This window comes from Halichondria panicea, chromosome 2, assembly GCF_963675165.1.
Source record: "Halichondria panicea chromosome 2, odHalPani1.1, whole genome shotgun sequence".
NCBI classification, from domain to species: domain Eukaryota; kingdom Metazoa; phylum Porifera; class Demospongiae; order Suberitida; family Halichondriidae; genus Halichondria; species Halichondria panicea.
Genome location: NC_087378.1, coordinates 4583205 through 4607952, shown reverse-complemented (window position 1 = coordinate 4607952; position 24748 = coordinate 4583205). Strand labels below are relative to the sequence as shown.

The window sequence follows — 24748 nt, the reverse complement described above, 5'->3', positions numbered from 1 at the left end:
TCCGTAAAAGATTTCTGGAGAAGACGAGTTAGTTAGATGAAGGCTAGGACTCTCTAGCTAGCTTGTATAGCTATGTAGCTGGCATCTAGGAAGGATCTTCGAAGGACAAAGGCTCCAATGGTAAGCTTTCATCAGCTTGTACGTGTCATGTATCAGTCTTATAATAGATAGCTCACTTGCATGGAGCCTACAAAAAGTGTCTGTCTGATCTATTATAGGTGGCCTTTCACTTAGTATTCGTTAGTATTCGTCTCAACTTATTATTAGCCTTACAAGAAGATTTCCTCCTTTAATTGGTATCACTGCCATTGTGCTTAGTATTAGCAGGCCGGCCCTATAACATTTATATGGATGGTTCCCCCAGGTCGTTGCGAGTGTCGGAGGCCTGAGTAGAATGTAAGTGACACATTGTGTCTATCTTAACTTACTACTTATCTGTAGGTAGGGTTTATGAAGACAAGTGGCACGGGATACATACATCTAAAGTGGATCTAAAGTGGCCAAGCTAGCTAGCTAGATAGCTGCTCTTTCTAATGAATTTCTGTTGCTAAATATTATGTTTGTTAAGAAGTGGAGCTATAATATACCTGGCTCCTCTTAGTACTGGGGGCTGATGAAATAGTCCTGTACAATTATCCCTGGACAGTAAATTTCATTGTAAAAAATGAACGTTTGGTGAGTTTCTTCAACGTCCGCGAGCCAAATTTTTACAAGTAGGTACTGAAGTTAGCACCTGTGAAAAAAAATTTGTTTGCCCATTTCTACCCTCCGCGTTAACCGATTATACGCCATGACGTCATGTTGCGGGAACACCCCCGCAGCCATATTGATTTTTAAAAAATGCACAAATTAATCAGTTCTTAGAAAACTGTTTGTAACTTGAAAGCGCTTCGACTTTTGATTGTGCAAGTTAGACTAGGAAGAAAGACCAGTCAAAGATCTACAAGATGATGCCCGAATCGCTTACTATCTCGAAGGATTGGCTGTGATCTGCTTCTGTCAAGCGGTAAGTAGTAGTTACGTATAATACTGCTTTGTTACATGGCTTTTTAGATTCGCTAGAAGCTTCATACAGCCTAATACTTATTGTAGTAAGGGATCAGGTGTCATATACGGCACCTCGCTAATTAGATTCATAAACGTGTGGGCGGGAGTGGGCAGGACACAGGAAGCCATGTGCTTGCAGAAGTAGAATACAAACTATGTCTTTTTGGTGATAGGACCAGTGTTGTTTGGTGGAGTGGCAGGTATCATCCAGTATTTAAGACAGAGACACTTGCTGGCATCTACCTGTGATTGCTCAAGGTATAACCAACCATGAGTTGACTGATAAATAATTATAAATAATAAAAATCAATTATTAATTATAAGCAATGTAGCAGCAACTGATAAATAATAATAAAATAAGCAATGTAGCAGCAACTGTTAATAAAAATTAATAAGCAATGTAGCAGCAACAAATTATATACGACCATTCACAATAGGTGTAACATCCCAATGTCCAAAAAACCACGACGTGATGTGTCTGATCAAGTTAGTTGGTGGTGCAGGCAATGCAAAACAAGAAAATCAATAAGACACGGAAGTTTTTTTTCCAAATCAAAACTAACTCTGCAGAAGTGGCTGATGATAATTCACTTATGGGCGTGGGAGTTCCCTGTAACTAGTACCGACCAGCTGGCAGAAGTGGAGAAAAAAACTGCGATCGATGTATACCAGTGGTTGAGGAAAGTTTGTTCCGCCAAGCTTGTCAACACACCGTGTATTCTGGGTGGGCCTGGTATAACAGTGCAGATCGATGAATCTCTATTCCGACACAAACCAAATGTGAATTAATTATACATTAGTGTACGTTTGTGCTGTACACATACAAACAGCATCACAGAGGAAGAGCTACAACGCAAGAGTATGGGTGTTTGGTTTGGTAGATACATCGGTAACACCAGCTCTAGGATACATGGAGATTGTGAATGACCGAAGAGCTGTCACTCTATTGCCTATCATCCAGGCTCATGTAGCTCCTGGAACAACCATTCACTCAGACCAGTGGGCAGCGTACAACAACATGCTTTCTCTTCCCAATGTCAGCAGTTATTCTGCTGTAAACCACTCACTGCATTTTGTCGACCCGGTAACTGGAACACATACCCAGAATGTGGAATCCTACTGGAACCGTGTCAAAACAAAATTCAAGAGGATGAAAGGATGTGACGGTCATCAACTTCCAAGCTATTTGGATGAATTTATGTGGAGGGAAAGATTTACCACTAGCCACAAGGATGCCTTCAACTCCATTCTTGGGGAAATAGCACAACAATGCCCTGTGTGAGAGTGAGAATGGCAGTTCTTACATCTCTACCATTATTCAAGATTATTTAACCAGGATTTTAGTCAGCCATTGGTATTATTTAACACTATATAGTCAACCATTGGTATTATTATTTTACTGACTCACTCAGTCACTGTTTTTGGTTATGTAGCCAGATATTTTCTAACTCTTTGCTGTGTACCATTGATTTTGTGTTGCTAAGGACTTGCACATGGCTTCCTGTGTCTCGCCCACACGTTTATGAATCTAATTAGCGAGGTGCCGTATATGACACCTGATCCGTAGTAAGTATATAGGACGTAGCTGTAGAGTTTGTAGTGCTGAGAAGCGTTGCTTAGCCTTTTTCTGTGCAGCTACACAAGGTACTGGGTGTGGCTTATAACCTGAGGCAGCTATGTGTAAAGAGAAACAGTGACAGTGGTAAAAAGGTGAGTACAAGCTTCCTAAGCTGTATGTTGACTCTACTGAATGTTTAGAGTCTACTTTAGGGCCTGCATCACCTATTATAGACTTAAAATCAGGCCCATAAAATTAATATTAAAAATACAACCGGTTGTAGTTGCTACAGTACTTGTTCGTACTTGTTGCATGCGTTTGTAGAATTGCTAGAAGCTCTATGGTCTGGTACTGACTGTACATGGTAGATAGTAGTTGTATCTGGAATTGGTAGTGCTAAGCAGCATTGATTAGCCTTCTTTGTGTACGTATGTACACTACATGTAGGTGTGACTGGATCCAATAATCAGAGGTGGGGCCACGTATGTACAGTGACAGTGGCAGTAGCAACGAGGTGAGCCAGGATACGTATTACGTTTGTTGACTACACCAACATTATGTTTAGAACTCGTTATAATTATATAGTCCTTGAATAGTAAAATAATAGCCTCGCCTTTTGTTCTTCGAACCTTGAAAAACATTTTTTTTACCATCAGTAACGATTATAATTCTTTGCGTAACTAACAATAGATATAAAAAGTGTCTGATGTCTGTGGCTACTGCTGATACTTTGCTGTCACACTATGCACTGCCACTGGGTCCCTTTTGGAGTACCTTGGAGTCGCCTCTGTCAAGAGTAGAATACACGGTTAGACACACGCACACATACAAGCACACGCACACACACACACGCAAACACACACACGCACACACGCAAACACACACACGCAAGCACACACACGCACACACACACACACACACGCACGCACACAAACACACACACATACGTACGCAAACACACACACACACATACGTACGCAAACACACACACACACATACGTACGCAAACACACACACACACATATGTACACACACACACACACACACACACACACACACACACACACAAATCCACTTACACACATACACACACACACAAATCCACTTACACACATACACGCGCACAGACAATGCCATGTACAGGAAGGTTGACGTTGGTGGTAGGACTTTCACAACAGTGCTCAGCTCATGCAGTGTCAATGTCCTATCCTGATCTACATTTTTGATAATTTATTGTTGTAATTATTGTTGTACTGTACCGGGTATTTGATAATCTTGTTTTTATTCTATACATTGAGTGAAGCCATTTTATTTATTGCATTTACCTTCAAGCTCCTCTCCAAACTGTTCTCAATCAGAAAACTCATCATCACTGCCCTCCATGACTGGCACATCTCTGTTACCTTGCTGTACTCTGGCTACTGGGTCTTCTATGTCAATCTGTGCAGGTCCCAGAGCTAGTGGGTAGCCTACAATTTCATGCAGCACCTCCTCACTGATCTAGTGTGGCCTCTTAGCCATGCTAGTAGCTCTATATAATATTTTGATAGTGTTTGTTCATGCCAATAATTAATATTTAATTTGTAAACTAGCTACATATTCAAGCGTGTATTGCCAAAATATTTTCTGCACAGTAGGAAGTTTTGACTGCATATATACTTACCTGAACAGTAACTGGACATAGTAGTAGCGTTAAAATAGCAGCAGCCGCTCCCTGGTTTCTTTAGAGCAGAGAGAAGCCGGATTACTGCGGTTGACGCAAAAATGCGTCTATGGCGTCATACCGACATGACGCATAAATGCGTCTGCGGCGTATAATCGGTTAAGGGGGGTGGGTTTTCCTAGGCCCTATCACATACAATCTCGAATCTCGTCTGAATCCAGTCTTCAATTACGGCACTTATGCATCTAGAAGAAGTGGATATGTCCGACAATGATGGCGTGGATGAGCGTGAAATGGACCGTGAGGACTCAGAGAATGACTTTCGGTGTCATGTTGTGTAAGACAACATGTTTTTACCTTGGGATTGGCTTATCAATCTAGAAATCTTCTTGACCTGACCAAGTGGTTTCAACTGCCATCAATAAGTTCTCAAGAAGTTCATCTGTTGCATAATTATGACAAAGTGTATAAGTGTATTATGACAAAGTGACCAATGTAAAACTCATAGGGTTATGTTTATAGTTTATAGTGGTCATTTCTCAGTGCTAACTAAGTTTGGTACGTTTTTGCTTACCTAAAACTTTCACAAACTGCTTCAGGTAGACCGTTTTCTTTGAATTAACGGTACAGCCTCCTTCTCACCAACAATAGCAAATATCTTTCTCTCCATAACAATAAACAATAAACAAATTTCTCGCAACACAACCATTAAAACCACTCCTACTTAAACGTTATATTTTCGTAATCTGGCACATAGCTCTGAAGAACTAAACACCTTTCTCACAGCATTTCACCTCCAGTTACTCTTAAACATTTTTAGACATCACTATTTTTAAGCAAGACACCTTTCCCTACACCAACACACTCGACACGAAAACATACCAAAAACCAAAAAACTTATATCAATACGTACATTACAATTACAATTACAATTCAGACAAAGGTATTATTCAAGGAGAATGCATCAGATATGATGTACGTACAAACAACTAACTACTATGCAACAATCACACTACAACGAGCGAACAACTTATCAACACAACTTATCAATGAAAACTATAACATATAAAGAGAGACAACGATATCTACCACCCACACGTCCTAAAATGTTTACCTCCACCAGTCTGTTAAAATCCACGATCTTACAAAACTACAAAACAATATTTACGTCTCACACCCAAGATTTATTACTTTAGGCCTACTCAACGAACGAGCAAATTATAGACCCGAGCAAATTATAAACCTTATACTAGGTAACCACCTTGTCAACCACACTCGTCAACCACACTCGTCAATGCAATCCAAACATGCAAGCATCCGAACACTACAATTGATTTAAAAGCATACACCATTAGAAATTCATTCACCTGTAACTTAAGCAACATTATCTACCTAATAACCTGCACAAGACTCAAGGACAGAATAAACCGACACCGAACGAATATTAAGAATAACAAAACAGTCTACATTTCAATTTCCCGGACCACAAAACCTCGAACTTATCAGTACAAGTAGCAACTACTTTACATGTAGATGTTTGGATTCACCCAAAAGGACGTAATGTTAGCTTGCGTAATTTGTAACTATGTACCTATGTACACAATAATACCACTCATTTTGCGTAATATGAACCAATCTAGTGGGTTATTTCATACCATTCTAAATGCTCCTTTGATACCATTTGAATGACAGCACAACTCCTTTGGTCACCCCACTCTTGTCATAATAACAACGTCATACTGACCACTCCTGAAGAGGACTATTCTAAATGATAGTCATATTAACCCAACTCTTTTGGACCACGCGCCATTTGAATAATGTCATATTAACAATATTAACAACTCTTTTGGTAATATTAACCACTCCTGAGGGTTATTTCATACTAAGTTGTACTAACCACTGTTTTGGTCACAGTAAGAGTAGTTCATACCATTGCTATACCCCCTCTACAGAGTCGTATATACTCATGTTTGTCTGGTCAATACAATAATAAAAGTCAAACCATCAAATTCAATCATTAACAGTAGTATAGTATAGACAAAATAATAATAAGCTCTTTTAATATCACTTGCTATAGCAACGGTGTCAGTAGATAGTAAAAACATTGTATTCTTTAAATGAAATACGTAGTAGGCAGACAACAAAAGAAACAAACCCTCCCTCGGAAAAAGTGTCGGCCTCACATAACACATTTTGTTCCACAATAATGTGAAACTTGTCCTGTTCATCCATGGGCTGCACTTAGTCATGTCTTCTTCAGTAATTATTATGTTGTAAACACTAAACACTATAATTATAATCAGTTATAATCAGTTAGGACATATAACCAGTTAGGACAACCCTTTCCCGGCTTTAGCCGTCATAATTATGACAACAGCGATAGTGATAATTTTCAAAAAATCGTTGTGGGCGCTAGCTATGCGCACGCTGTAGGTACCAGCACATGCGCATTGGGCTGCTGGTATCTTGCCTCGAGGTACGCTTCGTGCAGTACTGTCGAAATAAAAGTGACCGTTTCGCTACAAGATCTTCGTAGTACAACCTCAGCGAGGTTCTAGGGCAGTACTGTCGAAAGAAAAGTGACCGTTTCGCTACAAGATCTTCGTAGTACAACCTCAGCGAGGTTCTAGGGCAGTACTGTCGAAAGAAAAGTGACCGTTTCGCTACAAGATCTTCGTAGTACAACCTCAGCGAGGTTCTAGGGCAGCTAGACAGTGAGAATAACGATGCTTATGGAGTAAGAGAGGAGTGGGATCATACCAAGAGAGGCAAGCTATAAGCCGGAGGAAGAAGCTCCTGAGCATGAACCAAAGTCCTGGACCTAGTATCATAATGTAGGTCTAGTTAGTACACAAGTGCACTTGTAAACCTGTGTGTAGGTGAAGAATGAAGCCATTATACCGTAGAGGGTAAGCGTTAAAACGTTCGATCTGGAGTTCCACGTGTAGCATAGTTAACCCATGATGTCATGTTAACAAAATTACAGAGAGTTTTGATCCATACATGGTCTAGATTTTTCTAAACTGGGTGTGTCAAGCAAAAAAGTCTATAAATTGAACAACACAGGATGTTTCTAAAAAAACGTTTTGTAATATTGAAAAGCATTTCAAACAGCATAAAATGATATAAAAACCAAGTCCCTAGCACTAGTGGTTTTCTCATTTTTAGCTCTTCACTGTTTGCTGTACCTCTGCTGTACCTCTTCTGGGTGATATTTCTTCTTGATTTTTGAGGTAGGCACTAGTAGGATAGTGCTTTTAAGTATAGTGAAGCAGCAGTTTCATAGTTAGTTTCCTTAGCAAGTGTGTGGGCGTAGGTGGGCCAGCACCCTTATTAAGGAGAACTGGTTTTTTAAAGAGACCCTCCCTCCATATATAATTATATGCAACACACTACATCTTAGGATAATATTAAAGTAGAACTTGCTCAAGCTTATATGTTGCTCAAGCTTATATATCGCGTCGATGTAGCCACTTATTGTAATAATTATAGCCTCAATTCCAGGCAGTTCTAAAATGTTGCCTCAAAATCGAACTCAAATAAACACTCAAATAAACACTCTTGCTAGTTCTTTCAGATTAACGGAAGGCAAGACGGAAGTTCACGGGGGCGGGGCTGCCGTTGCTGCAAGTAAATCTCACCACTGAGAATGAATCTATTTACAAGCAACCCACTCTTGGAATAACAGTCATCGACGGGAGCATTGATACAGTTGTATGTATAGTTATAAGATGTCGTGTTCATGATAAATCTGGATCTTTGTATCTTTGAATTTACTTTAGTGTGTTTCTTGCATGAGTAACATTCATGTGAAGTATAAAAAATAATTCTTTGACAGCAAACAGTTCGAACCACGTCTGCACAAACCACATCTCCGTTTTTTTGCAGGTGGCTGGGCTGGGCGACTGGTTGGCCTTGGAGCGGCCTTGGAGCGGTAGGCAAGGGATTCAAAGGTTCAAAGGGACGTATAAGTACGTTCACTTGAGAGCCCTCTTGGTGGAACTTTGTCGGGAAGCAACTCGTATTTCGTTTCGGCTGAATCGGAGTCACAACACTCAGGTATATTAAGGACTGGGACCTGCTGAATCAGCTAAAACACAGCCACGCCCACGATTTTTAATGTGTGTAAAAATTCTGGAAAGCTACTTGTCTTTTTTAGTTCTAAAAGCGGTGTTCTAAACCTTCCTTAGTGTAGTAGGTAGTTCAAAAGCTTATGCAGACATATCCGCTGGGAGGGAGCCGTGAGATTTTGCACAAAATTTAGTCTTACAGCTGACAATAAGTGACTAATAACTTACTCTAAATAGAACACGATGCTCCCTCCCAGCGGATATGGCCTTTGAACTACCTACTACACTAAGAATTAAGAGCAAGGTTTAGAACACCGTTTTTAGAACGAACTAAAAAAGACAAGTAGCTATCCAGAATTTTTACACACAAAACATATTAAAAATTGTGGGCGTGGCTGCGTTTTAGCTGATTCAGCAATAATTGAAGGTTAATGCACCTGAGCAACCTCGCCTGGTTTTGCCGAATCGAAGTAAAAGTGGTGAAACTTTTTGATACCAGTCAGTTTCTTCATCCGGACAGCAAAAAACTGGTCCAATCGTACAACTGTTGTGCCATCCTGTCATGCAACGCCAACAAAGGTAGTGGATCATGCAGCTGTTTTTGTTTTGACCCGTACAATTGTCAGCGTGCAGGTACACCTCCGTCTCCCCTAGGCCATGGTGTTCAAAGTAATAGTTATTTCCTACCTCGTCTCCAAGGGATGGCTTCGCAATGAACACCCAAGATTGAGCACTTCCGAGGTGTCAAAAAGACCCAGGCTGCAGAGGATCAGTACTTGCTGAGCATAATCAAATGAATAATGCACTTTTATTCTCCTTTTATTCTCTTGGTGTTTGCAGGGATTCCCGAGTGAGGCAGTGGTGGTGAGAAGGTGCCATGGTGAGAAGGTGCCGTTTTCTGTGAAGCATGTTCGGACTTCTTGTCGACAGTCATCACAAATTGCTCGATAGTACGATCGCTCCAACTGTACGTGCAGCCTTCAGAGTTGATGTTGGCTGTTGGCAGAACGAATGATAGCCGTGCTGTTTTGCTGACACTGATCTGACATTGGCATACTGCTGTCATTGATGGCCGATTGATGATTCAAATTGAACGCTTGGTCGCACTAGAGGGTAGCCTGGTAAAAGAAGCCCGTGGAGTTGAGTGTAGTGGACCAAAAAACGAACAACGAATTCAGCTGAAGAGAGAGAAAGTGAGAGAAAGTGTCCACTTCGTGGAACGTTTGGTGTTACCCTTGGGGTCAATCCATTCATTTTCTTTGTATCTTTGGGCCAGTGTGCGACTAACACCATGGAAACAAAACAAGAACATTTTGGCACAAACGGTGTACGCTTTCTGTCGCGGTTACGTTTTATGCCCAGATGCTGTAACAACCGTGTCTCTATTGTTGGATGTGACCATGATTTGTCCTAAAAGAACCTCGTCGTGGGAGAGGCTTGCGCACTGGGAACGAACGTCTTCAACTTCGTGAACTGAAAACTGGAGCGAGCAGCACTTCTGTTTCCACAGACTACACCTACACACACACTCTTTTCGGCAAAAATCGTGTACCTCCTTCTTCTCTTCGACGTCTGATCGAGTGAGTTCCACCTCAACATCACAAACCCGCTGCATTGCCTCTGTTACTGTCGTATCATGTCCGTCGTCCACGTCTGTTTCTTCGTCACTGTTAAATTCTTCTCTGTGTAGTTATGTTACAGCAGCAGAGCATGTGCTGGAGGTCTTGTGCTGGAGGTCTTGTGTAATTAAAATTATCGTTAGGTAGTATTATTGTGCATTTATAATTATGTATGTGTTTTGCATGTCTTATTAACTCGAGGCACGTGGGCGACCACGGGTTATAGTAGTCTGTCTGTTTGTTTGTTTGTTTGTTTGTTGGATTTTCTACTCACCACAGCACTGCGTTTACAGCATGGATAGCCTTCACACAACAGTATCTTGATTTAAATAGTGGCAGATTTTTTGATGTTAAAGCTTCTTTGTCGAGCAAAAGCTAAGAAGCTTGAACAAGCTTGTCTGCTTACCTGGATGTTCTAGCACTGCGTTTACAGCATGAGTAGCCTCCACACAACAAGTTAGTACTTTGGATAGTGGCATCTTTGTCTGAGCAAAATGTAGCTTGAACAGAACTTGCACATGCGTTACTTATAACTGAAGTGATTCTGTACCAAGAACGATGGAACAGGGTCACTAATAGAAAGCTGTATAAACCAAGAACAATGGAACAGGGTCGCTAAAGCAGAAAGCTTGAATTATAGCTCCTGCTTTTAGCTCTGGGAGGGACTCCAGGCTTCTTTGCTGTGATCCTAATCCACAGTGCATATAGTACCACTACCTGTTCTCAAATGTTTCAGCATGCCTCCAGTCTGGTTTAGTTTTATTGTTCCTTAGTTGCTGTGCAAGTCATATGTGATAACAACATCACTATATGCACTGCATTATATTCCTGGTTTCTTTATAATCATATTTCTTTATAATCATGTCACCAGCCGAGGGTTTGCACTTTAGTGTAGCGATGTGTATACTGTATACTGTATTTAATTTTAATGTATATTTTACCCATTGTATCACTTCAGCCTGAAGTGAAATACTCATCTAGGACATCTAGCAGGGCATCGGTCCTCGAGAGAGTAGTGTAGTAGAGCTTCCCTTGCACTCGCAGAATAGACCATGCGTGAATGTGCATTATAATTTTAGTAGCTAAGTAAATTCTACCGCCAGGGAAAAATCCCCTCTTATACTAACCGGATATTTCCGTGTCGCGTTTACGTGGCAAAATTTTTTTTAAAAGTGAGCAATAGTGACAGTTTTCTAAAAGTGAGAGTTTTCTGACGGGATTGCACAAGGTCTGATATGATATTGAGTATGATATTGAGATGCAACAAATGCAACACAACCCAAATTCTCTCAAAACTCTAGTTTTTGCTGCTTTGTGCACCTGTAGGCGAAGTTTTAACCCTTTAACCGTCACGGGCCACGATCGTGCCCGCAATAGTGACTTTTTTTGCGAAATTCTAATTCTGCGAAGTAGCTCGAACTACGCACATCCCTGTATAGAAGAAGAGCTGTAGAATCACGTGCAATTTAGTCTAGAATTTTCCAAGCCACGTTGCTATGTTAATTACCGCACGAAGCTATGGCTAGATTGTTTACTTGTGCCGATGTGCTTGAACAGCTTGAAGACAGCAATGGCGATGTCTCCTCTGGTGCCTATGAAGGAGAGGGGATAGTAGGATATCTCCCAAAGGCTACCAGCTTTATGCCAGACGCTGTCTGGGACTGAGGACATGCATGACATGGACCTAGACGCTAGCGCTATGGACCAGGAGAGGGCTCACTGTGTGACTCTGGCAGTATAGCTAGAATATCAGTAGTGTAAGTATAGTGTAAGTAAAATAGAATTAGCAGTAATGAACAGTCTTTATGTGAGCTTGTAAATTTCAGTAATACATGTACGTATTGTACTTCAAATTGATATATCTTAGCACTGTTACATTCATATGATGTGAAAATCAAGCTTAGTCAAGCCTTTATACCATATGATAGGCTGATCCATAAAAAAATGTTTTTGGATTTTATCTCACCGCATTCAAAATGATAAAAACGGGTGAGCGTAATAACGTAATAACCGTGGTTGTTATGGCAACATATGTTGTACCATTTTATTCCTGGGCATTCTATTGGTATATGGTTGCTGGAGAGAATTTACAGACATTTCACTTCACTGTTAATTAAGAATCCGACGGTTAAAGGGTCCACGGGTTAGGAAGTGAGACCTATACCCTTTCGAAATCATTACAACGATGGTCTGCAATTGAGTACTAAAGTGTGGTTGAGAAGCAATCCACAATGACGTTGGTGTGCTTCACAATTCAAATGCAACAACATACTCCTTTCACAATCGGTTTCTACCCCCAACGAATCTGACCCGGAAATACAGCCATCACATGTGTTTTTGTTGTATATCCCGAACCCAACACAACATTTAGCTCTGTTGTACAAGGTTAGCAAATAGCAAATCATATCCGTCATGCCCGATAACAGAAGTGATCAGTTTTCGAATATCTTGCTTTTTGGCTATCATTCCAAGATAGTTCGACTACTAGTGGTAGAGCTTGTATATCTCTTGATGTACAAACTTCCAGACCTTGTTCAAAGGAGCTCGGCTGAAGAGAACCAGCTTTTGATGTTTTAGTAGACTGTGGCTTCTGGCCAACTGTGGTATCTGTGGTATCCAACATTCTGAGAGTTACAAATCGCGCCTCATTATTTGTACAGAAATATCATGTGAGTTAGTGTGGTATGACCCCCAAAATTCCATTCAATCTTTCGAAGGCAAAGAGCCAGAAAGAATAAACTGGTCCAAAATCTAAGATACAATCGTGTACTTCTCTTTGCCATACAGTTTCTGTAAAATATTCCATTAAAAGATTGGTTAATTCGACTGCTTTAACGAACAACAGCCAGCAATCATAATGTTTGTATGGTAGAATTCCTTTCAAAGAGAAAAGGGAGTGTCCAGTTTCTCCATTGTTCCCATTGTTCTGCTGTAAATCCAGAGAAGTTACTTTGAGGCCTATGTCTGATGGTGTTACAAAGCTGTCTACTTTGGATTCTCAGGTGCATTAAGGACTGGGACCTTCAATTATTGCTGAATTTGCAAATTATAAGCCCCGCCCACACGGTCGCCATGGTTCCGCCCACGCCCACGCGTTCATTAGTTCAACGTACCACTCCCTTTTCATTTTGCAGTAATTCAGCTAGTTTAGAGAAGTGACTTAGTCGGCGTTTAAAACACCCTCTAGTAAAGCTTGCGAGGCAATAGATGACTTCCATAAGCCTTCCTTAGCTGATTTATCCTTGTACTTTGTCAAAAAATTGTTGACCGTGTCCCTGGGAAGCCTACTATCCAAGATGAGACTGCTACATCAAACAACTTTCTGTTATTTCTCCCTTGCAAAGACCAGGAGGGCTAAGCGCTAGAGTGAGTTAAGTATAATGAGCAGCAGCAATAGCTAGTAGACTTAGTGTTTAAACGCCGATTTTTCAATAGAAAAGTGAAATAGTGCTTCGACAAAACGGACTACCCTCACTGATCAATTAGTGGGCGGGGCTTCATTTTAATATTTTCCTAGAGAATTGGAGGCCAGTGTTTCATTTCATCATAAAAGTTTTACACAAATTAATATACACAGTAAACAGCAGCAGGTTGAAGTGCCTCTTATAAATGTCTTTTTTATGTTGGTCCCAGTCCTTAATGCACCTGAGTTGTATTACATCCATGTGTTCAGATAGCTTCCCAGTAGAAGATTATGCATGGGGTCAATAACTGAGTGTCTTACCACATCAAAGTAGGGTCCATGTTCCCTTTCAATTTCCTTCTGTTTTGCTCTGGTTCTTGCACTTTTTGCACTTTCACCGTGTAATTGAAGGGTGCGAGGTGGCCAAGATTCACCAGTAAAGTCAGCCTAACGATTTCGTTTCAAAACCCTTCAAACATATGGAGCATGCATGATATGCTGAATGCCTTCCGAGTAGCAGGCAAGTCACACAAATCAAGGCAGCTCTAACAATAGTAGTATGATACCCGATGATACCCGAATATGCACACCTTCCATAGCTCAATTCATCTCACGACGTAAATACGTGTTTGTATTGAACTTTGGCCCAGGTATAACACCAACAAGAATGATGTAGTCATTGGTGTACTTCTAGGCAAGTTTATATAGATAGCACCGAGTGAGTGAGTATGTGGTATGTGGTATGCTTAACCCTTTAACCTAACACCTTCTTAATTAACAGTGAAGTGAAATGTCTCTATCGGGTTTCCAGAGCAATAAAATGCCTAGCAACCATATACCAATAGAATTCCCATACAACAAGGACTAAAATGGTGCAACATGTGTTGCCATAGCAACCACGGTTTTATTGCGCCCACCCGTTTTTATCATTTTAAATGCCCGGCCAGCTAATATCCAAAATTTTTTTTTATGGATCACCTATCATAAAGGGTTGACTAAGCTATGAATGAATGTAACAGACTGAATGTAACAGCGATCTATGAAATTTACAAGCTCGACTGTTCATTACTGCTAATTCTATTTTAGTTATACTATACTTACTACTGATAATCTAGCTATACTATACTACTTACCAGAGTCACACAGAGTCACACAGTGAGCCCTTAATTTCGCAAAAACAGTCAAACCAGTCAATGTTCAGAGAAAGAGCCAGGTTGTAAGGTAGTGACAAAAAAGGACGCGTTCAGAAATTCGTTCCAAACTTTACCGTCACTCAGTTTACCTAGTCACTCAGTTTACCTAGTTCGTTCGTACGCCTTCGTATTTTCTCAGTAAATCCCGGCCGTAAGAAAAAGGTACGTAAACAGTACCACTAGATGATGTTCTCACACTTTTCATCAGCACAACATTTTAGCACAACATTACAAGGTGATCATGATACGGAAACTTTACATATGAACACTTGCGAGAGGTTATACTTTTATCAGGCTAAGTCCAAGGAGTACATTTCGGGCAACTCACATACTTGCGAAACATGTCAGTTCCTTTACCATGACCTTTTTAGCAGCTGCTACAGTTCTAGGAAGCAAACTCACAAAGTTTTGGATCTGATTACCAGGTACAGCAGCGAGAACCAGAAGGAGAAACATTGCTAAGAAGGTTCATCCCACCCTACACAGCGACTGCCACAATAACAGGAACATCACATAGATGCATAGATGCTCGAACTGTGCCAGGAGAGGGGGGGGGGGGTTGGTGGTCCAGCACGAAGGGGTGATCATCCTCATCCATCAATGAGCGTCAAGCCATACTTCAGTGACTGCTTCATCTTCACCCTGTATAAACAGTACCCTAGTGTAAGGTACGATCCCACACACATGCACACATGTAAAAAGAGGTGCTGAAACTATCACTGCCAATAGTATTGTCATCAGGTTCACTGGTACCATCCGAGTCAGCAGTAGAACTAAAAATTGGATGTATTCGTTACCCAGAGGACTACAAGCCACTGTCCGTATTTCATTTTCAGAGAAAACAAAGTCGTTGTCACAGTGGTTGCCACTCCATGGAAGTACAATTGTAAAACAACTTCTTGTGCTGAAAGTACTTCTTGTGCTGAAAGTACAATGATTTTCTGGTTGCAGTGCTCACAGTGGGCTCCATCTCGTATAGTAGTAGATATTCTGGATGACACGACGTGACGTAGACAGTCCTGCACTCCTAGCTGTACTGCAGTCTAGAATTTGCCCCACCCTAAATTGTCATGTGTCACAATGGACAACAGTTTTGGCGGTGAAGCGTAGCTAGCAAGGGTATAGTATAGTGGCCGGCCTGAGCCATCAGCCACACAACTTCTACAGTAGGGCTTCCACCGCCAAACGAACCACACCAAGGTCTACCACTAGATCTAACACTGGTTCTGATCCAAGACGTCCCAGTTGATGAGTTCAACATGGACAGTCCTATGTCTGAAGGCAGTGAATATGGTGAAAGACTTACCCAACTCTAACAGAATACAATGATCGACAGACCAGGTACACTACACCTAATCAGTCTCCAGTGCTAGTGAACTCTGAAAGAACCTCAAAATCTGTTGAAGATATGGTGTCGATGTTACAACGCCAGCAAGGAGTTCTTGATCAACTGCCAACAAGCACTTCAGGAGAAGACAGCAAACTTGGAGATGACCAAGCAAAGTAGCCCGTCACTATCATCAAGTGGCAGTGAAAAAGAACGTGGGAAGAGAAACAGAATTGTTACTAGCGAATTGTCGGTAAGTTAATATTCGTACACAACACCATAGTTTTAAGCTTAGAGGGACCTAATCATGACCTCATGATCACAAGCTACCATTGCATTGTAGACCTTAGAGGTAAATATTATTAACACCTACCATGTACCTAAACAACCTTTACCACCATAACGCCATAACGATAGGTATGCTTTTTAGTACATTGTCTCTCGAAACAAAGTATGACACTTCAGAAAGGTATAGGAAAGTTAGGCATGATTGTATAATTATTATTTCACTTTCTTTAGGTTGTTGACGCCAGCCAATCAGAAGGTTTTGTCCAAAATTGTGGGTGAACAGCCAGGGTGCATGGTCAAAGGTAACATATACACATAACACAAGCCTGCTGGTGTTTTGAAAGGTTGTTCCTTGAACATCAGGCTGAGAAGGAAGGCTACGCAGACGAGCAATCAAAAAAGAGAAAGTACAGATCTCGCCGCGAAAGGGTGAGTCACCTAGTGACTCCATAAATTTAAGAGACGGACCACACTAGACGGACCAGTGTGGTCAAAAGGAATGAAATGGACAAATATTGGAAACACCTCAGCATAATGTACATGACGGAAGAATCAGATGATTCCGAAAACCCCAATGGGTACACTGGATATACACAGGACTGGACGATTTTGTTCGAGTTTTGGACTCAAGACTAGAGAAAGCAAAGTGGGAGATCCGTCATCCAGCCCACCAGTTGATGCACCTTGTATGTATAATACACGAATGTGTGTACAAGTGAGCATACTATAGTTTACTGTGTGGTACACCTGCATTTACACATAGTATACACCACGGACACTGCAAGTCTACAAATGCTGTAAACCATTTTGTCCTATCTTGGCTCATCTACTAGCTGAAGTTTACAATGCAAGTGTACTAACATGTAAATCATTTTGTAAACTTGGATATACTACCAGGGCCCTACAAGGAAGTAAATATGAATACTATATAATTATACTGGCAATAATTATACATACATGTACATACACTAACACTGATTGTTGTTTCCCACGCCTAGCAAGGCTAACACTCAAGAGCATATTATGATGTACATTGGTCTGTGCATGGGTACAAACACATATCTTTCTAATTATTGCGTGGACAATTAAACGTAGCTTTGCAGATACACACATACAGTACACCATCAACATGTAAAATCAAGTATACCTTCAGATTCACTCTCGGAGCCACTTAAACAGCTCCTGCCACTTCTGCTTGAAGCGAGTTTGAGTAGCTCCCGTGATTAAACAAAACTCAGTCAGCATCTGTGTAATATAGACTGAAATAAATAAGTGAGCAAAAACATAAAGGATCAGGAAATTTCTCAATTAGTTGTTCGTACCCATTCTCTGCGCAAGTAGGCAGTTTGCTCCATCATCGATAACATGCTGATATCATTACAGTCATGACAGTATACATGTATAAGATATTAGATATTAAGAAAACTTACCTTTTCAAGTGACTATCTGGAAAGTACTCGACAGGAGCTATTAACGCTTTTTGCTTAGCTGCCTAAAATAACTTACATTTGAGTTATCCACTCTCTTCCTATCAGTGGTCCTATCAGTGGAGCTATTTCTTTCAAATAGTCTGCAGTCAGCTGTAGTAACACTTCTCCATCAACCTTGTGTTCTTACACTTTATCTTGTGAGATAGTGGGTACTTTATTTTACAGGCAGGCCATCATTCCACCTGACAAAATTGAGGTAGATTCTTAAATTTTATGACGCTCCGACCAGTTGACTCTTAGTAGCTCCAGTGCCCTGGTGTTGTGTAGCTCCAGTGCCCTGGTGTTGTTACAGGGTGCTATGGGAACACTCTGGTGCTGGTGCTACTACCAAAATACTGGTATCTATCTTCAAATTGTGTCAGCCACAGACATACAATCTCACTCTCACCATTCCCATTGACTACCATTAAAACGGCATGAGGAGTTCAGCAAATAATTATATTCTTTGTAGAGACTCACTCTTATGTTGAAATGATCGATATCAACGCAAGACTCCTAGCTATTTATTTGAAGGTTATTGGAATGATTCGAGCTGGACGATTAATACGACAAGTGTATTTAATTATCCAGTCACCCCTGCGTATGTAGTAAGCAAGTTTGGACATCAGGCAATACAAGTTGAGTCCGGAGACTCTGTAGTCATTGTATCTTCGGGTTATGTGTATATGAAAGTATTATAGCCTTTAACATAAGCCTTTAACATACTCTCTTCAATGCAGTAACAGTTGAATAAACGTGATTACATTCGACACTGCAAGTTAAAGCTCACTCTTCATTTCTTCTACTAGCTCACGAAAATCAACCTCGGTACATTTCTCGCTGCAATATTATGCATGTTTCTGATTCAGCCTCACTTGCTTACCTCAGACAAATCCTCTCCACGAATTTCCTTGATGTATAACCATCCAGTGGTGTCTAATCTTAATCGTAATAATATTATACGCCAGTACACGAGGTCATCCAGTACAAAGCTGATAATGCAGAGAGTATTAATAAGCTAGTCTACTGGTACAGTACACTAGACAAAATTAATTACCACAGTCTTACTTTTGGCCTAGACATGCATAATCAATTTCTTCAGTTTGTCGAGAAAAGTTCTCTTTGGAGCTCGAGTTCTAGTTGCTCCTAGAGCTTCTTGTGTGAAGAGTAACAAAATTAACATCTTCCCACTATTTCGGGAAAGAGCAGAACTCCTGGCCTTTCTGTAGATGGAGTGATTATACTTGCTACAGGAACTTGCTAGCCTCTATCCCAGGCCGGCCTAGGCTTCTCTGCGTAGTTAAGGCCCAGGTCTGGCTGTAAATACCAAAATTTAACACACTGCTGTATTATTTGTATATTGCAGTGTGCTGCATCAAAATTATCCAAAATTATCCAAAATGAAGCTCAATGTTTTCTTTTTCCAAAAAACTAATTAGTAATTCAATTATGCCCAAGCATGCAACTTTAATAAGAAGAACTACAAATGCGGTAGCATGCATATTTTAATATACAGGTACCAAATGATTGTCAGTATAATATTTCAATTACTAGGGTGACACAAGCGACGCAGATATTGTGCAAATGACACCATTCATATGGGATGGAGCATCTTGGATTGAATAGCCTCTGCCTGCATGTGTTGCTTCAGGCACTCTGGAGTCTCTGTAAGCATTTAATAATGTCTGGCTGCTGGCTTGTGCACTTTCTACACAACATTTAATACCTGCAGAACCGTTTCAGTTAGTTACCTTCACTTCCTGCTGCCCCTGTATCTTTCTCTGGGTCTAGCAAGCCAGCTGTTTCTGAGGATCTTGCCCGACTAGTTTTGTCTTTATTCAGCTAAAGTTATTGACTCACGTAGAAATTGGGATCTTGCTCCCTCCTTATTGCTAGACTAGTTTTGTCGCTATTCTTTAATCAGCTAAAGTTAGGGATTGGAAACGAACGAAAGTTTCAATGATATCCGTTGAAACACTCATCGTCTTGTACACATCCTGGCGGGATTGTAACAAAGATTTTGCTCTGACTCAGTTCTTGCAGACGTTGACTAAGACTTCTGGGTTAGGCCAGATGCCCATGGCTTAACTGTATTCATACCTGGTAAGTTAGAGCGTTCTCACTTCAGTAGAGTTGAAGCAGCCAGTTTTGCAGGGTAAGGTTCTGTTTGTACTTGTGTCAAACTGTATACTGGGTCCTAGTGCTTTGCGTAAGTATTACTTTTTGAATGATACAAGTGAAACTTTCTTTTTTGTCTCCTTTTTTCATCTCGGCTAGTTGAATATTGCTAATAAGTTTTGCATTGTCTTTCTTTGTTTGAAATGCCGTGAAATTTTGAATCGTCATTCACGAAAGAATGATTACTGGTAAGCATGATTGCCCACACTATACTTTTATAAGTCATTTGTGGAGATGGTTAGATATCTGTTCACGATATCTGGAGTCATCAGCAACAGGGACCCCGTTAAATTGGCCAACAAAGACAGAGGGGCAACAAAGACAGAGGGGTAAATCCAACGAGAACCCGAATGTTAGTGTTAGGCAACAATTAGGTTCACGCACAGACGCAAATCCGCAAATCCTATCCCATACCCTCGTGGGAAAACTCGAGAACGCCTGGGTAGAGGGCCGTTGATGAAGTAGAGGCAGAAATCAGATCTGTGTTCAAGCAGTGACACAGTAACAGCCTGACTCCTTTCAGCAGCCGGTGTCTGTACAACTATCGTGTGTTTGAACTGTCATTTAATGTATAGGACGTATACGGACCTAATTGAGAATTGTACTTCAGACTCTGAGCTAGACAGTAGTGGCCATATCCATGTCTACTGAAGGGTATTAAGGACTGTCCAAATTAAAATGACATGGAATTTTGTTATAATGATATTCATGCGCGCGACGTCATCGCTTTGGAATGTTTATCACGTGCGTGGGTGGAAAACGTCTGCAATTACTAGTGACAGCGGAGCTTGGGTCACATGACACTCTACTTAATTTATTAAAGTTGACCGTACCGAGTAAAACCCTGAAAGCATTTGTTGTAAGCTACCTAGTAGCTATTAAAGGCCTTAACTAAGACTATTAGATAGTAGACAACTTGTTTCCTGCTGCGCAAGACGGAGTGCAGCCAAGCAAGAAAATTAGGAGGAGAAATCAGGGGTAAATATTAGCTTGTTGTTTGTATAGACCATGATTACCTATGAATCTGCTTTTGCGCAGCAGGATTTCATCAGTATATGATATGTACATCAGGATTCCAGGACAAATGCTTAGTTTATAATTAGTTTTACAAGGAAATTTCATGTTAATTGATCACATGATAATCACATGATCTTTATTTTTGATTAAGGAAACTTAAATTTTTATGAGAAAACAAAATGTCAAATTAATATCGCACACTTTTCAATGTATGTGACGTTGGCCTTTTCTTGATTCTGGACGTGCCTTAATGCACCTGAGTGGTTCGTAGAGGCAAAACATGTCCTCCTACAGATTAGTAATAACCGAGGAAGACGTCCAGAGGATAAGATGTTGTACTGCTCAAAGTCACTGTCGATGATGGTGGACCTCGTAGGGAGCTTTTTCTCGGGATTATTCACTGGCTGGCCCGCACATGTGGTTCCAGCATTGAAGCTGTTGCTAGTTCTATTTGGTAGTTCTATTTGGTCGGTAAAATGATGACTACTTGTCTCATCCAAGGAGGGCAACCGCAGATGTTTTGATATAATTATGGCAATATAAAGTCTCCAGCTGCGTGAAAAGACCAGCTGCGTGAAAAGATGAAGATATTTACCTGTACGTATGAATAGCCTGTACGTGTGAATAGTTTGTACGTGTGAATAGTTTTATTTTTAAGCTGCTGACTAAACGTTTAAGTTATGTTGGTATGGTGTGCATTGAAAGCTGCCTCAAATGAGGAGCTAACTTCAGATTTGATTGTGGGTTTTCAAAAAACATCGACTTCGCTCTGTATTTTTTACCTTTAAATCCCCGTCATTCCGAGGAGATACATTCCGAGGAGATACATTCCCCATTTGATGTAACTTCGCAGTTTTTTTTAGAAGAGGTGATCATGTTATCCTTCACTGGTCCGACTACATAATTGAATGTTGTGGTGAGCAAGTTTAAGTGTGTCCACAGTTTTGATTCTTAATGAAATGCACGTTTAAAAAAACCCACATTTAATATTTAGACTGTGAAGATATCTCGATGTGCTGCACTGGGACAAATTATGAATTATGTGCCTGTCCATTGCGTTTACTTGTGAAGATTTGCTTTCAACATGTGCTTTGAGCATCACATTTCCTCGTTCCATAAGCCGAATCACTTACGATAAGTTTAAGGACATGATGGATAACATGGCATCTTATGTTCATGTGGATTCGGCATAGCAATAATTGTTTTTATTGAACTTTCTTGTTCATTATTCATTCAATCAATCATAATTGAATTTCAATCTCAATGTTATTATTATGTACAGGTGCAACAATACTGTACTTCTACATAACGCAGCTAGCGCTGGCCAATTCCTCGAATTGCGTTAACGTATAACATCCTTCCATTATCGCTGCATACCTGCATACCTGTTGAACATCAGCGCGTTCGCTATCTGTCCACTTGAACCACTTGAACCACTTGAAGTTCAGTGATCCACACAGGATCTTGGTCGACCAACAGTTACTAATGCAGAAAAAAAACAAGTATGAATTATGCCATTCACAACGTGTAATTCACAACGTGTAATGTACACAGATCTACATAGCCAATTAAATATAGCTAGTCAGTCATAGCTAGTCAGTCTCGTGATACCTGCCGCTTCTCAGTTACTCTGGGCGAGGTGAAAGGTCAATGTCACGGTCACATTTTTACCTGACCGCCGGGTCCAAAATTTTGGCTAAAAATGTTTGTTTCTAAAATGAGACCTGGCAGGTATCACGAGACAGATGAAATTGGATACACGGCACTGGATGTTAATTTTAGTACGCTTGGCAAGAAGGGGTTCAGGTTAGCTCAGGAGGAGGTTGCAGGGAGCAATAAAAAAACAGCAAAAGATAGTAATTTATGCTGGCGTTCTCAACATAATTATGGTCCATATCCGACATCATCAACACAGATTTATTTATTCTCAGTCCTCTCACATGATTGATTTCACAAAGAAAAAATTTCACAAAGAAAAAACTCACCATCAATAGTCTTTATAATTACTCGATTTCAGGCCGCTTAAAAACACAGTGGGCTACAATCGAGGCTAGCTACATTTACCTCTATTTACAATGCGACATTAAAAAATAATTATCAACGCAGCTGTCGCTATTTTTAGAGGTCAGAAAATTGCTGAAGCTTGGAGGGTCGCCTTAAATCGATGTATCACTATATGAGCATCAACGTAAATTTTTTTTGCTCCAAAAGATGCGCCCCTTGGAGGTGGAATTAATTTTTTTCGGCGCTTATAAAAAGGCTGTTTGAGACATCCCATCTTACCTTCCTACACACGCCGATAGCTACAGTCAATGAATGCTGTTCACGAGCATCTTAGCTAGTGAGTGAATCCAAGTGAAACTGAGCTAGACCACACTGTAGCGCATAAGCGCCACCATAATTTAGGCGCCAGCTGGGCTTTGGAAGTGGTCTGGCACTGCGGTATAGGCTAGGCTTAAAGTTAATATACACCAATTGCAATCTTTTCAGCTCACAGTACATGCAGTGGTCATGATTCTCCACTAGAAGGTACAGCTTGAATGCTTCCATGTTGACTCACAACACAGGCTGAACTGCTGCTAGCTGCGTTTGACAGTATGTACGCTCATTGCATGTAATACTGTAGCAAGAAGTGTGCAATATGTCAATCACATGATACTCTCGAATCAGGCCTGGATTGCTAGTACAATAGCCTCGATTCCAGGCCGCTCTCAGAGGGGCTGGGATCGAGGCTACAAGTACAACACCTTTGCCGCATTTAAAAATGCCTTATCACTTGCATTTATGATGAGACATGGGAACATGTACGTGATGACTTATATATAAGTCACCCTGTCACACTCTTATATATAGGTAATATATTTATGTGCTTATAATAAGTCACCCTCTTATATATAGGTGATGTACTTATGGCATAAGTCACCCTCTTATATAAGTGGGGTATAAGTGGGGTACTTATACATAGGTATATTTAGCGTACTTATACATAGGTGGCATACTTAGTGTCAAATAAAAGTCAATTTTAGACAGGGCTTGTGGTTAGCAGGGCTCATGGTTAGCATCTGTTTGATCTGATCGAATGCAGTTTGCTGTGGTTCTCCCCATGTCCACTGGTTGTCTTTGACCAATAGATCTCGTATCGGTTTGTTGACCTCTGCTAAATTCGGTGCAAATTTGCTCATCTGAAATCTGCGAACTTCTCGTACGTTCGTTGGGGTTGGAATCTTCTGGATCGCAGCCACTTTCCCAGTTTCGTCGATAATATGGCCCAGGAATCTTACTTGAGTAAACTGGGCCTCTTTACCGAGCACCCTCTCGTTTGATCCATAGATCGATCAGACATATACTCCAACCATCTCTGACATTCGCCTTTGAAAATGCTTTGAAAATGCTCTGGAGCTGATGTGAGGAAGCAATACCTGGGTCATGAATGTGGTGAGGGCAAGGGGAATTTGCCAGAACCCCGAATTGGTATCTTTGCTCCTGCCAATTGCGCTAGGACTTGGTCCACTGAAGGTAGCGTGTTAGATCGACACTCGGGCTGCACTGTGTGATCTTCTCCCTGTGTCTCCATTCGATCCAATTCTTGTTTCACTTTCTTCCGTAGCGGAACTGGAACTCGTCTTGGTATCGTAATGGCATATGGTATGTGTTCGGGTTGGAGCTTGATATCGTATTCTGCTCTTAGTTTACCCAGACCTTTCTGGAAGACTTGGTCGATCATTTTGATCAGCCTGTCTTCCGTCCCATGAATTGTCCCATGACACAGGAATCACATACTTGGAATCACATACTTGTTTGGACCTCTGAATGTCTGATGTACTGGCGACAGTGGGGCTTCTCGTTCTGATATTAGTATCGATCTGAAATTCGTTGGGCTGTCCATTGAAGTATTGTTTTGATTGCACAGCTGTTT

General features: G+C 40.8%; 2 long non-coding RNA genes across 3 annotated transcripts; one reads left to right on the top strand and one right to left on the bottom strand.

Annotated features, from left to right (window-relative positions):
* Positions 1-792: 792 nt before the first annotated feature.
* Positions 793-3936, top strand: LOC135330990 (uncharacterized). 2 transcript variants are annotated; one of them, XR_010392903.1, is made up of 5 exons: positions 793-1006; positions 2683-2757; positions 3053-3119; positions 3296-3413; positions 3733-3936. It is a non-coding gene; the product is annotated as an uncharacterized LOC135330990 (long non-coding RNA). The 2 variants fall into 2 exon arrangements; XR_010392902.1 differs by lacking the exon at positions 793-1006 and having other exon boundaries at positions 2601-2757.
* LOC135330991 (uncharacterized) lies at positions 3234-4069 on the bottom strand. The gene is made up of 3 exons (XR_010392904.1): positions 3931-4069; positions 3715-3819; positions 3234-3392 (listed from the first exon to the last, which is right to left on the bottom strand). It is a non-coding gene; the product is annotated as an uncharacterized LOC135330991 (long non-coding RNA).
* Positions 4070-24748: the final 20679 nt, after the last annotated feature.